The sequence below is a fragment of the Telopea speciosissima genome, chromosome 9, assembly GCF_018873765.1.
Source record: "Telopea speciosissima isolate NSW1024214 ecotype Mountain lineage chromosome 9, Tspe_v1, whole genome shotgun sequence".
Classification (NCBI taxonomy): Eukaryota; Viridiplantae; Streptophyta; class Magnoliopsida; order Proteales; family Proteaceae; genus Telopea; species Telopea speciosissima.
Window position 1 is genome coordinate 13,284,578 of NC_057924.1, and position 13,009 is coordinate 13,297,586.

A 13,009-nucleotide genomic window follows, 5' to 3' on the forward strand; every position below is an offset into this window, starting at 1 on the left:
AACCAAAATCACGTCCAATGCCCACTACTAAATCGGATCCACCACCTCCATGATGGAAGTCTACATGTGACATTGCTCCAAATGGTGTGATGGAGCCGGGCCTGTCTGTTTTATGCCCGTCCGATCCTTTGGGTCCTTGAGAATCCTATAAGTGGAGCAAAGCCCTAGTTAAAACTTAGAGAAGAAGGAAATCCATCATATAGATTAGGGGTGTCAATCGTTCGGTTTGGATCAATTTCACCGATTTCAATGTGAGAATGAGTGAGTTCAAAACATGTTCCAATAAAGGTGCATCGGTTTCAGTTCAGCTTGGTTTTAGTTTCTTATCAGTTTCTCTTCGTGGTTTGGTTTCAGTGTACCATATAAATATACTCGTAAGTATGAAAGAATTTGTGTTTTATTTTTTTAAATGAATTTTGGGCTGCTATTGGTTTCTTATTAGGTCATTTCAGTTTCGATTCGATGTCTTATCGGTTTCAGTGTAATTCGATTTGATCTCGGTGTCACAAATCACCAGCATGAAACGTAATCTAATAATCTAATAAGTTAATATCAATTTTGTTGGTTCAGGCTAGGTTTTGACACCCCTATTATAGACAAATCTGATAATTGGTGCGATCTCTCTACCAACTGTTTTGATATGCTTGAAGGTTGGATGCTATTTATGTGGTGAATGCTCCAACAACCTAGTGAGAAGATAGTGGTACGAAAATGTTGTTGAAATTGGTTTTACATGTAACCAAATCCCTTCGGTATTTGTTTTCCTTACAACCTGGAGCTAGCTAGGAATAATCGCAATCTATGTTTTTGAGAGATGGATTTAAAACCCTGAATCGGATCGGTCAAGATCAATGAGAAATCGATAAGAATTGTCTTAAATATGCTCTAATCCTAGGCTATATATGTGGAACGCATTCTAGGTCAATTTTGCATTCTTAGACGATAAAAACAACTATTTTTATCATTCGAGAATACAAAATCGACCTAAAATACATTCCAAGAATGCATACCAAACACAGCTCTAGTTTTTTAAAGGAGATCTGGATTAACCAGAATCAAGATTTGCCTCGTCTGTTTCTGATCCAATTTTGATTTTTGAAACTCCTGTTAGAAGGCATTCATTATGATGAGATAGATGATCATGTAGGCTCTCAAACTAAGTGCTTATGTCTTATGTTATCTAAGCATCATCATCTAGTTCATATGTCACTATTCACTCTTATCGGTTCCATCAAATTTAATAAGAAAGGGGTAATTTTGATTTCGTCAATAGGGATGGGAATATAATGATGATCCGAGAGTCCAATCACATTGTCAAATTACACTAAATATGCTTAATGTATCTTTTCAATTTAAAAAAAATCACTTTTCTTTTCACAAAAAAAAAACAAATTTTTAGTAGAAACTTATCACAAAAATACAATATATATTATACTAAAAAGGTAAAATATTAAGGTTAAGATTTTTTTTTCACCAACCTAGGTTACCAAAAAACTTTCCCAATACAAAATATGAGTTATGATGACAAATTTAAAACTAGAGGAACGGGTTAAAGTTCAGGCTAGCTATCATTTGAAGCCAAATCTATCTTACATTTATATAAATAAAAAAATTTTAAACAGGGCTATAAAGTCAATAGAGATAAGTTATCATTTGAAATGATCAAATAATGGCTGTGGTGGTTGGGAAGGTCTAATGAATCTCATCTCCACTTGCCATGACGAGGGACCTACTGTGGACATATCTTGAAGCCATTGTTAATGGCACTTGGGGCAATTAAAGAATTTTATCAAAGTGTTTAAAACTATGAGAGATAGGATTGAGCTAAGAGAGCAGACCTCAACACGATGGTAAGGTTGCTCCATTGCAATTGAGTGGTCGCAGGTTCAAGTTGGAAACAGCCTCTCCTTGAAGCATGAATAAGATTGTGAACATTATGACCTACCCTAGACCATACAACGATGGGTATATTGGTTTGGTATCTAAAGATTGTTTTCAATTATTCCAAAATTTTCATATACCATTGGCTCTTCGTTAATTGTATAATCCATCATGAATTACACAAATCATTATCTGAATTGAATGATTTACCCCCAAAAAAAAAAAATTTGAGTGAAATAAATGTCTTAATGGACCCCCTCTACTTATTTTCACTCCTTAATTGTAATCGGCCCATCATAGTGAGACCACTGGTTGCAATCAAACCCCTCTCCCAACCCCAACATAAAAGCTCAAATCTCCACTCAATTCCATCTCCACAACAAAAGAAAATTTAACTTTTGCATCCATATCATCATCTGATGGGATTTCCTAATTACTAATCTCTTCCAACAACAATAAAGAGGTGGGTGGTGAGAAACTTGATCTGAGAATCAATTATGCTTAATGAAGTGAGAAAGAAAAGAGGTAAACCAAATAAATAAATAATTAAATGGATTGATGTTTTCTGTGCCGTAGCGCAATCTACGGTCAGACACATGGTGATGCAGTAGAAGAAGGGCGGGTTAGATACCATTCTAATACAAACGACCTTGAATCCACAAGGTAAGAGAAAGGGACGAAAATGTTAATTTTCAATAGATTTCAGAATGATCCTTACAAACCCTAAAACGACCTTTTATAAAAGCGAATACAATTCAAAATTCAAAAATGGCGCTACAATTCAAATTTCAAAATTTTCGACTGGCTTTATCGCCATTGAAAGTTTGAAACGCGCCCGGATGACCAAAACCCTTGAAAAGCTCCTCGAGATCTTTGATTTGATATATGATTCGATCCATCTTATTTAATACTTTCAACCACTTTGGGTGGACTTTTTTTTGTTTAACCAGCTCAAGTATTTTTCTGATATTCCCTCTACATCACATGGACCTGCCATTTAAAGGGACACGGAGGTCATTCACCCACCCAATGTGTCTAGGTGCAACCTGCGCCCCAGCACGCGGCACAGAGAACATTTTCCCTAATTATATATAATTAATTCTTTCTTAAGAAACAAATCAGTCGTCGTACACTCATAAGTCCCTGGCCTTTCACCAATTCAAAAAAATTAATAAAATATCATCAATAGTCCACTTTACTTTCCCCACAAGAACTCTGGGTTGGTGAGAGCCCACCTGACAAATCCAATAGAAGAAAAAGAATCCATTCGAAGTAAAATATTAGTGAACTTCAACCTTTTCAAGACTACAGCTCAGTGTGGGACCATTTTAATTTTATCCTAGCTGGCAATGATTCATTTTCTACCTTTAATTTTAGGGAAAATTTCACAGACACCCCTTAAAAGTATCCAATATCTCAAAAATTAACCATACTTGGTCAAAATGACACAGACACCCCCTATTTTTATGAATTTATTTCAATTTAGTCCACTCCGTTACTCTCTGCAATTAAGTGTCTGTTAACTCTTTTTAAATGGTGAAATTACCCTTATCATAGTGAAATCCCTATAATACCCTTAATGATGAATTAATGATGTTAGAAGTTAGTTTTTTAAAAAGACAATTTTGCCCTTGTTTTTATTCAATCCTTTTTTTTTATTCCTTTTTTCTCCCCTTCTTCTCCTTCTTCCGCTTCCGCGCCGCCGCCGCCGCCGCCGCCGCCGCCGCCGCCACCCCCTCCAGCCCTCCTTCTCTTGCTCCCCTACGACCCCGCCACCACCCTCTCCAGTCTCCTCCGCCTTTTCATCTCTTCGTTTACTGTTTTTTACTTGCTCGAATGTCCCGTAACGAATTACGATCGATAACTTCAAAAACCAAATTCAACTTCAACTTCAGATTCTTCTCTAAAGATGAGCTCCGAACCCTAAATCTCATTTTTCTGGAATCACTCTCTATCTCTCTCATGGTTTCTTCTTCTTAGTTTTCAAATCAGATGCTTCTTCGAAGCTAGAGATTCAGCAGCAGATCAAGATGAGCTTCGAACCCTAAATCTCAGACCCTTTTTCTAGAATCACTCTCTATCTCTCTCATGGTTTCTTCTTCTTAGTTTCAAATCAGATGCTTCTTCGAAGCTAGAGATTCAGCAGCAGATCAAGATGAGCTCCGAACCCTAAATCTCAGACCCTTTTTCTGGAATCACTCTCTATCTCCTGCTTTCTTGATGAAAGAGAGAAACAGAAAGAGGAGGAGGAGGAGAGAGGTAGAACTTAGAAGAGGGAGGGAGAAACCACTTGTAATTCGAAGAAGGCGTTGTTGACGATGACGATGCTAAGGAGAACATCGGAGTTGCAGAGGAAGCAGGGCGAGGTTTCACAGAGATGGCATCGGCCGTGGAGGGAGCAAAGGAACCATCGGTGGTATCTGAAGAGAAAATCTACGGAGGATCGGCTCTAGGTTTTCCCCTAGCTCAGGGAAATCCATCCCTGTTCCAGACTTTTTTTCTCCTTGCCGCTAGTAATGGTCGTCGTAGCCGGAGCAAGTGATGGTCGCTGGAGCCGCAGCCATAGAGGGAAGAAGATGAAATGACAGTTTTGTCCTTTTATTTAAATAACTAAGGGGTAAAATGAATATTTCACCTTTGGGTACTAACTGTGCTTAACGTTTGGGATGTCTGTGATATTTTGACCAAGTATGGTAAGTTTATGAGATATTGGATACTTCTAGGGGGTGTCCGTGAAATTTTCTCTTACTTTTAATTTTTCAAAAATAAGAATAATTTCCTTTACACTTTTAGGGCTTTGGGTATTGGGCCTAATTAATAGGCCCATTAGTTTGCTGTTTCTTGTTGCATACGTAGTTTGTTAAACCTTTTCTACCAATCAGCCGAAATAAAAGGGTATGCCAGGTAGAAAGTAAAGAATTAGATTCCCACCCAACTCATAAGATTCTTGACTAATCGACTAATGGATCCATATTCTTGAGCCAACATGGACCCACCATAAAAGCCCAAAAAAAAAAAACAAGGACCGGACCACACCGTCAAGAGATTAAAATTTTTCTGAATTATATGGTATAGATAGATACTAGATTGGTTATTGGGCTCAGTAATGGGCTTGTGAAAAATTCAGGTGGGCCCATAGTTGAAGATGACCGTTGGAGTAACAAACGAATCCCCGTGATCAACTCCTACTTGTTTCTTCATCAGTTATCTTTTTAGAGAAAAAGAAAACTTTTCTAGTAATGTAAATCTACAGCTAATTCTTCTCAATTCCGTTTAAAAAGGGGTTTTAAAGAAAGAAAGCTAAAGTCGGTTCTGTTCGCTACAAAATCCCCCAAGTACTTCTGTGTTTGAAGTGTTTCTTGTTAGTTTTTTCTCTTCTTTCTCCCTTTCTCTGTTTTTGTGCTTCGCGTGTCTTTGACGACAATGGCGGAATTCGAGAAGCAGTTGAAAGAGAGAGCGAAGGAGCTCAAGTCTTTCTTTAAGAAGAGCGTGAAGATCATTGAAAGCTCTTGCAAGAAAGGCTGGCACAAGGTGAAGCATATCAGAGGTTGATCTTTTATGATCTCTTGGATGGATTACCCTTTTCGAAAAACCCTAGATTTCTTTTAGGTCTCAATGTAAATCTCTATTTTAGTTCTTCCGTGTTTTGGGTTTTGATTTTCTATGCCCCTTTCGTTTATTTGTTTACATACCTAATCTCTTTCTCGTTGGTTTATGAGTGTCTGATAATTTCTGGTTTCTGTAAGCCTCTAGTTGTCCAGATCATCAAATTGGATTCTTACGTTTATTGATAAAGTTTGATTTTTTTTAATAGTTTACTTTCTATTGTTTGGCGTACAATTTTGTTTATAGATTTTAATTTTGATGTAATGGCGTCTAAACGAGAAAGCATCACCGATTAATCGATCGATCGATCAAGTGATACTCCGATTAGTAAAAAGATGAATATTTAATTTTTCAGTAACCAGTCGCTAATGCAGGAGATTTGACTAGACCTTTACCTGTGCTGTGGATCTATAACTGTTCAGAAATCAGACTAAAACCCATGGAGGAGGTTGGATTTCTTGGATCTTTTTTGGCGATTGTAGTAGTACAAGTAGTCACAGAGTCTTCACTAAATTAATAAAAAGTTTTTTTTCTGGCGATTCTGCTCTTTTGAGACTTAAGATTAAGATTTTAGGGTTCAGGCTTTCAGCTGCGCCGCTGAGAGCATGGATATGTGGTGTATTTGGAGCCATTACTGTGATTTCTCTATCTTGTAACTTCTAGAGGCGGTCGTGGAGAGAGTCGTAATCTAGTAGTCTTCTATTCATAGTAAGGATGTCACTAATTGAGTGTTTTTTAGGTTCCTGATTGATAGGAGTCGTGGGCGTTATTTTTATAGTTTCCTTGTAAGAATAAATTGGTATAAGGGTTAATATTGTGCCGTTCTTAGTAGATTCCTTATTGAAGTGGGCAGGGATATGATCTATTGGGCTTTCGGTTGTTAATGGATTGCAACATTGTGATGATGTGGTACGATTTGATTGGATGGTTACACTAGGATGTAACAATTATTTTTTTTTTATGGATAAATTACATGTCAATCCCTAATTTTCAAATAAAATTCAAATTATCTCCTTATTTTTTTAAATACTCATCCGTCACCCTCTAGAGTAAAGGTGTTAACTTAAATCAAACCAAAAGATGAAATGGCATATTTAACCTGAACCATCCCTTTGTATACCAATCCATCCAACCGACCCAACCAAACCCATCTCTCTCTCTCTCTCTCTCTATCTCTCTATCGCAACTCAGCATTATCTGGTTTCCGCTTCCCACCGTGAGATTGCAACGCAGGGTCTCACATCGCAGACGTAAATTCGTCGAATTGATTCACTTCTACTTCATGCCAGAGATCGACTGATGTCTCTCTGCTGAAGTGTTCAGTTTCAGTTCAAACGCCTCTGTTTTCTGGTTTTTTCTTCTGATCAAAGATGGGTTTACAGCAGAAGCCTCAAGTAGATGGAGGACTAGAACTTGGGTTATTGCCAGAATTCCATTATGAGCTAGCTACGTTGAGAAGGATAAGCACCAATTAGAAGGACGATGGTGCCCAACGAGGGCGACCTTAAATGGGTGCCCAACAAGGAAAAAGGGAAAAAGGGGTTTCAGGCTTTCTTCACCGAACAGGGAAAAAGGGGTTTCAGACGGAAAGGGATTTCAGGCTTTCTTCACCGTAATTTAATCACATCTCAAAGCTTCTCCTCTGCTTCACATGGTATCGATCACTTTCTGATCGATTCTAGGGTTAATAATTTCTCTCATCTGGTTTTCATTTGTTTTCAAGAATTTATTCCCATAGAAATCTGCGATCTCTCAGTCTCTCTCCATAGTCTGTCCAGTTTGGTTTTCCTATTCAGACTTTTGGTAAACAAAATTTGACCATTGTCGCCAGAATCGGATTGTTCTTCATTGCTCTTGTTTGATTGCTCCCGCCTGCGGTGTTGGTGTTGGTGTTGGTGTCGGTGGGTTTAGGGGTATGGTTTTAGGGGGCAACAGAGATGGTGACGGGGCCGAGGATTGCAGGTGGGAGGGTTATCCAAGGAATCCGAATGAAGAATCCTATAGAAAGGATGGTGCAGAGCACCTGTGACCGACAATAAATTCGAAGTTCCCAACTAACCAGATCTCGAGTTTGATCCCACCGGAGCTCGGCATGTTGACGAATCTGAACGTTTTCTTTCTTCTCTCCGGTGAAGTTCTGCTTGAGATTGAGTTGCAGGTGTGAAGAAGAAGATTGAATTCGGGGTTTTCAGTTACAAGGGTAAAATCGGAAATCAACACTAATCAAGGGTAGTTTAGAAATTTAAATTTATTTAATTGGCCGACATCATCACTTAACCATATAAAACTAACGATTTGAGTATTTTAAAAAATCAGGGGTGTTTTGAATTCCCTTTGAAAAACAAGGGGTGACGTGTAATTTATCCTTTTGTTTTTTTCCTTTGATCTACTTGATACGTGTATGATGAATCATGATAACTCCATCCCCATGTGGTAGTAATGTCAACCAATGAACCGCACTAGTTAAACCAATCTGGCCCAACCGATTATTAATTGGGCCTATCTTGAGACACTGAGTAGTGTAGTAACCAATCGTCCTCGGTGTGTGTCTGTTGCCGGTCAGGTAGAATTTTTATCTTATGCTGTTACAGCATGGTGCTGTACTACATCGTGCGGCTGCTGCAGAGGTCATATGCACCATGTGGGGTCCACTATGCCACATGGCCTCTGTAGCACCACACGATGCAATACAGCACCGTGCTGTAACAGCAGAGGATAACGTCTCGGTCCGGTAACAATATTTTTTCTCTTCTTTTTACCTCTATTGATGTTTGATGATTCACGTTTTATATGAAACTACTATAGTTTAGATGGTACCTGAAATCAAATACAATAGAATAATTGAGCTTCATTTAAATGGATTAATAAACAAACAATCCCAATTGTATGTAAAATTATGGAAATGGATTTCCAGCTTCTAAGCATAAACATGTCCATCTTCTCTACCAAATAATCACTGTTACTTCTGTGTTCGGAATCGGACTGAAACTACACTGCAAGTCCTGAAAGTGATTAAAATGTCAAAAAATGAAAAATGAAACCTTTTTAGGGCTCCTCTTCCTCACTAGGGGAGAGAGAGAGAGAGAGATTACAAGCCCATCACGGTTACCTTAGTCCTTGAGCACTAATATTGGGAACGAATTGGATGTAATGAAAAAATTAGGGATATGGGCCCTTAGCCCATCAATAAATCTTTTGAGAAATTGATGGGCCTACATAGGTAGCCCATTAAAGAATGCCATATTATGGACCCATTGGCATGATTATGGACCAAATCTGCATACCCAATTGTAGCCCGTTTAGCAGTTGCCCGATTATAGGACTATTTAGCCCGTTTAGTATGAGCTCGATTATAGACTCGGTAATAGACTGTTTGTTTACAAACAGGAAAATACCTAGCTTATGAGGACCAATTACTTAAATAAGTTGACCACGATCTAGGGTCTTAAAGTGGTGGAGATCAATTAGCTAGCAGATACCACCGAGACTGACCAAGAACGACCGATTGACACCCCTACGGCATGTGATATGTTCAAAAACCATGTGGATGGATGTCTTGCCTTACGGTAGAGCTGAGTCTCGTTTTTAACTATTTTATATTTTGTTTTGGAAAGAGAAAAAAAGGTTAAGGAGCGTTAATACTCTAAAATAGAAATGTAAACAGATTGAATGTGATCGGATCTGGATATTCCTTGATTGGTTATGGATGCGAATCGAATTCGGATTTTGACTATCCGTTAACAACACTATAATTCAAATTTTCCTCCCCTGGTGAATATGATTCGCTCTCAATCCATGTCTCTCAGTTGTCTTAGCTCTTTTGTTCATTCTCTAGAACTTGTCGAATCTTTAAGAACCCTCAAGATAATTAGTTACTTAATTTTTTATTTTTAGTTAGATATCTATTAGATAATGTTCTGTATTATCTGAATTCATATCCAAATACCCGTTGACCGGATACTGATACCTCTAAATAGATAAAAATGAGAATCAAATTCAGATTTTCAACAATCCGTTTGCATCCGAGTCTTGAATAGTAGATGAATTTAGGCAGTCACACGCAGCGTACGCTACCCCTATGCCAGACACAGGGCATGCATAATGACCACCGGAGCCCTTGGAAAAATGGAAACGACCAAGGATGAGGGGGTCATTTAGCATAAGAGTTGCGTGAAAAGCAATTGTATGAGGGAATATGAAGGGTAAGGAGAAGAGAACAGGCCCAGTCGACACAGATTATTTTGTTTCATCAGCACTTGTTCTTTGTTTATGTGAATTTTAATGTCATTTTCATTTTTGGCTCCAAGTATAGAGCTTTTCTTGTAATTTCGTTCTTCTATTATGACCGGAGATCTCAGTTGCTCAATTTATTTCATTTACTCAGTCTTCTCTACATTAGTCCCTCTGATCAAGCTTATCACTTTGCTGGAAGTGTTGATTTTGCTCATACAATCTGTCCATCTTACTCAAGTTTGTTGTTTTATCTTTCAAGGCCCAGAGCTGAAAGCAGTGCTTCTGATTATCTTGATAGCGGAATTTCACCTAACATATGAAAGGGGTGTTAGCTGTAGTATTGTGTAAATATATTCTCCTTCCTTGTATTAAGTTTCCTTGTTTGTATATTGCCATATTAGATGGCATTGTTGTGTACTTCTGCCTTTGCACTCGAGGGTCAATCTACGTCTGGCCTGAGGAAACCTTTGCACACCTCTGTTACCTTTTGGGAGGCCTACGTCCCATAGAAACTATCTACTTGAGACTGTCCCTTGGCCCATAGGTCCTGAGTCTCCTGACACCAAGGATCAAGAACTTGGGTCTCGACCTGGTTGAAACCGAGTTTTAGTCAAAACCAACCGAAACCAGGTCGAAACCTGGTACTTTCTCCCATAGATGGGGAAACCTTGGTTGGAGGGGTTTCTATCGAAACCATGTCAAGATATGCCTTTTTCAGTCGAAGTGAGGTATTATATAGGCTTAGTTCAAGGTGGTTCAACCAAAGTTGAAACTGTCGAAACTGGTCAAAACCACCGATACATGGTTGAAACCTTGCACTTTTAAAAATCCACCTCCAACTAGTCTCGAAAACCTACGAAACCGAGATATCTCAGTGTTTTCGACAGGTTTCAATCGAATTCTTGATCCATGCCTAACACAAGGTTAGAATTCTAGTTCTTCCAGAGTGGGTACCCATCTCTTTAATGACATACAAACATCATTCTTAACTATTAACGAGGGGAACCACCATGGAATTCATCAGATCTGGATAATGCAAATTCTGAAGCAAGATAAAATGCCATGATTAGGTACAAGGAGAAGAAGATGTAAGGCTTGTCAGTTAGTTCTAAGTATCTTTCTAATACTTATGCAAAAAACTCTCTGATGTTTGACAGTGTTGTTGGCACCCGCACCCAAACCAGATCGACCGAATAAACTGATTGAACTGAAAAGCTAACCGAACCAGATAAAAAAAACAATCGAGATCAGACCGATATTAACCCAATATAAGAAACCCAAAACCCTTTTCCCAATGATTTTTTATGTATACATGTAAAACTGAAACAGGATCGGACACGATAGTAGCCCAATTACAAACTAATAACAAAAAAAGATAAGAAATCAGACCAGATCGGACCATATCGAACCAAAACTTCCATAACGGTTTGGTTTTAAGTTGGAATAGTAATAGAGCAAAACCGATTCAGCTCGATCGAAACCGGCCAAATGACATCCTTTTTTGTTTTTTGGGTAAAGTATACGTACCCCCCCTATAATGCACCCAATGTTCCTCGTACCCCTCTAAGCGGCTCAATATTTCACGTACCACCCCTCAATATTCCACGTACTACCCCTACTTTACCCCGCTAATGCCACTTAAGTCCTCACTAAGTGTTAAATGTTAAAAAATGACCAAACTACCCTTTCTTCTATCTTTTCTAAAATATGAAAAGATTTAATTGCCCTGACCTATTTGTTAAAATTTGAAAATACCAAAATGCCCTCATTTTCCCTAACTCATTACTTTCTTTTACATACCCAATACCACCACCACCCACCCACCCACAATTCACACCATCACCACCGCGAACGGGTTGGAAGGAGAGTGGGAGATAATAGGGGAGAGAGAGAAGAGGTGGGTGGTTTGTAGTTGTGAAGTCGGGGAGAGAGTTGCAAACGACAGGTGTGGGGTATTGCAATTTGCAATTCACAACCCAGAATCTAGATCCGCCTGTGAAAAAATCAGGTCTCTTCCTTGAACTTCCAATGTCCTAAATCAAGCTCCGAAGATGAAATCCAAAGCCAAAAACCTTGTCACTGAAATACCCTATGACTATACAATAAATTGTAATACACTATGGATAAAGCAAGACAAAAGGAGGTGGGTAGTTGTTTACCTTTTATTCAAAGAATCCCTTCCTGTACACTATTTCGTTCTTTTTCTTCGTCATGCTGCCTCAAAGAATCTTTGCTCTTGAAACCCAAAAGATTTGAGAAAATATCCTAAACCAGTAGAAATCAAATCAAGAAACCCCCCCCCCCGCCTTTTCCCTCTCTGTAACTGTTTCTCCTCCTCTCTCCCTCGTTTTCTCTTAAACCGAAAAATCAAAAACAAGAAAACCTTTTTTTCCCTCTGTTCAAAGTTTAAACCCCTTTTCTTTTTTGAAGAAAGCCGAAAGATGATGAAGAAGAATGAAGAAATGGGGAATGGTAAGGACTAGTAGTGCGATGCAACGAAGGTTTGGGAGGACAAAACTTTCTCGTCATTTACAGTCTTTTATTTTTTTGGATGTCTTTTTCTGAAATTATAAAAGAAGTGATTAGTGATTTTGGGTAACCGATTGACACAGATCAGGAACATTTTCCAAAGACGCCCAGACAATGGGAGTAAATCCTATTTCCAGATTCCTGGAGCACATTCATATACTTTCCCATATGGTCCCTGCCTTCAGATTTGCAGGTGAAGAGATTCTTTGGTTGGTCCTGCAGAGTGGAGAGATTCTTTGGCTGGAATTTCTGCAGGAATGTTTGAGCTGGACCCTTTGGCTGGTCTTGCAGAGTTGGTTCAAGGGTGGATGAATGTGCTCCAGGAATCTGCTCACACCCCAATGTAAATGATACAGAACTGTCGGAGAAGAAAGGGGCGGAAGGGCATGGTGGAGGTGGAGGTGGAGTTGGAAAAGGGTTGAGTACAAAAGATGGGCGGGCAGAGATCTGCTCCCCTATTATCTCCCACTCTCCTTCCAACCCGTTCACGGTGGTGATGGTGTTAATTGTGGGTGGTGGTGGTGGTGGTATTGGGTATGCAAAAGAAAATTATGATTTGGGGAAGACGAGGGCATTTTGGTATTTTCAAATTTTAACAAATAGGTCATGGCAATTAAGTCTTTTCAAATTTTAGAAAAGATAAAAAAAAGGATAGTTTGGTATTTTTTAGCATTTAACACTTGGTGAGGATTTAAGTGGCATTAGAGGGTAAAGCAAGGGTGATACGCGGAATATTAAGCCGCTTAGGAGGGTATGAGGA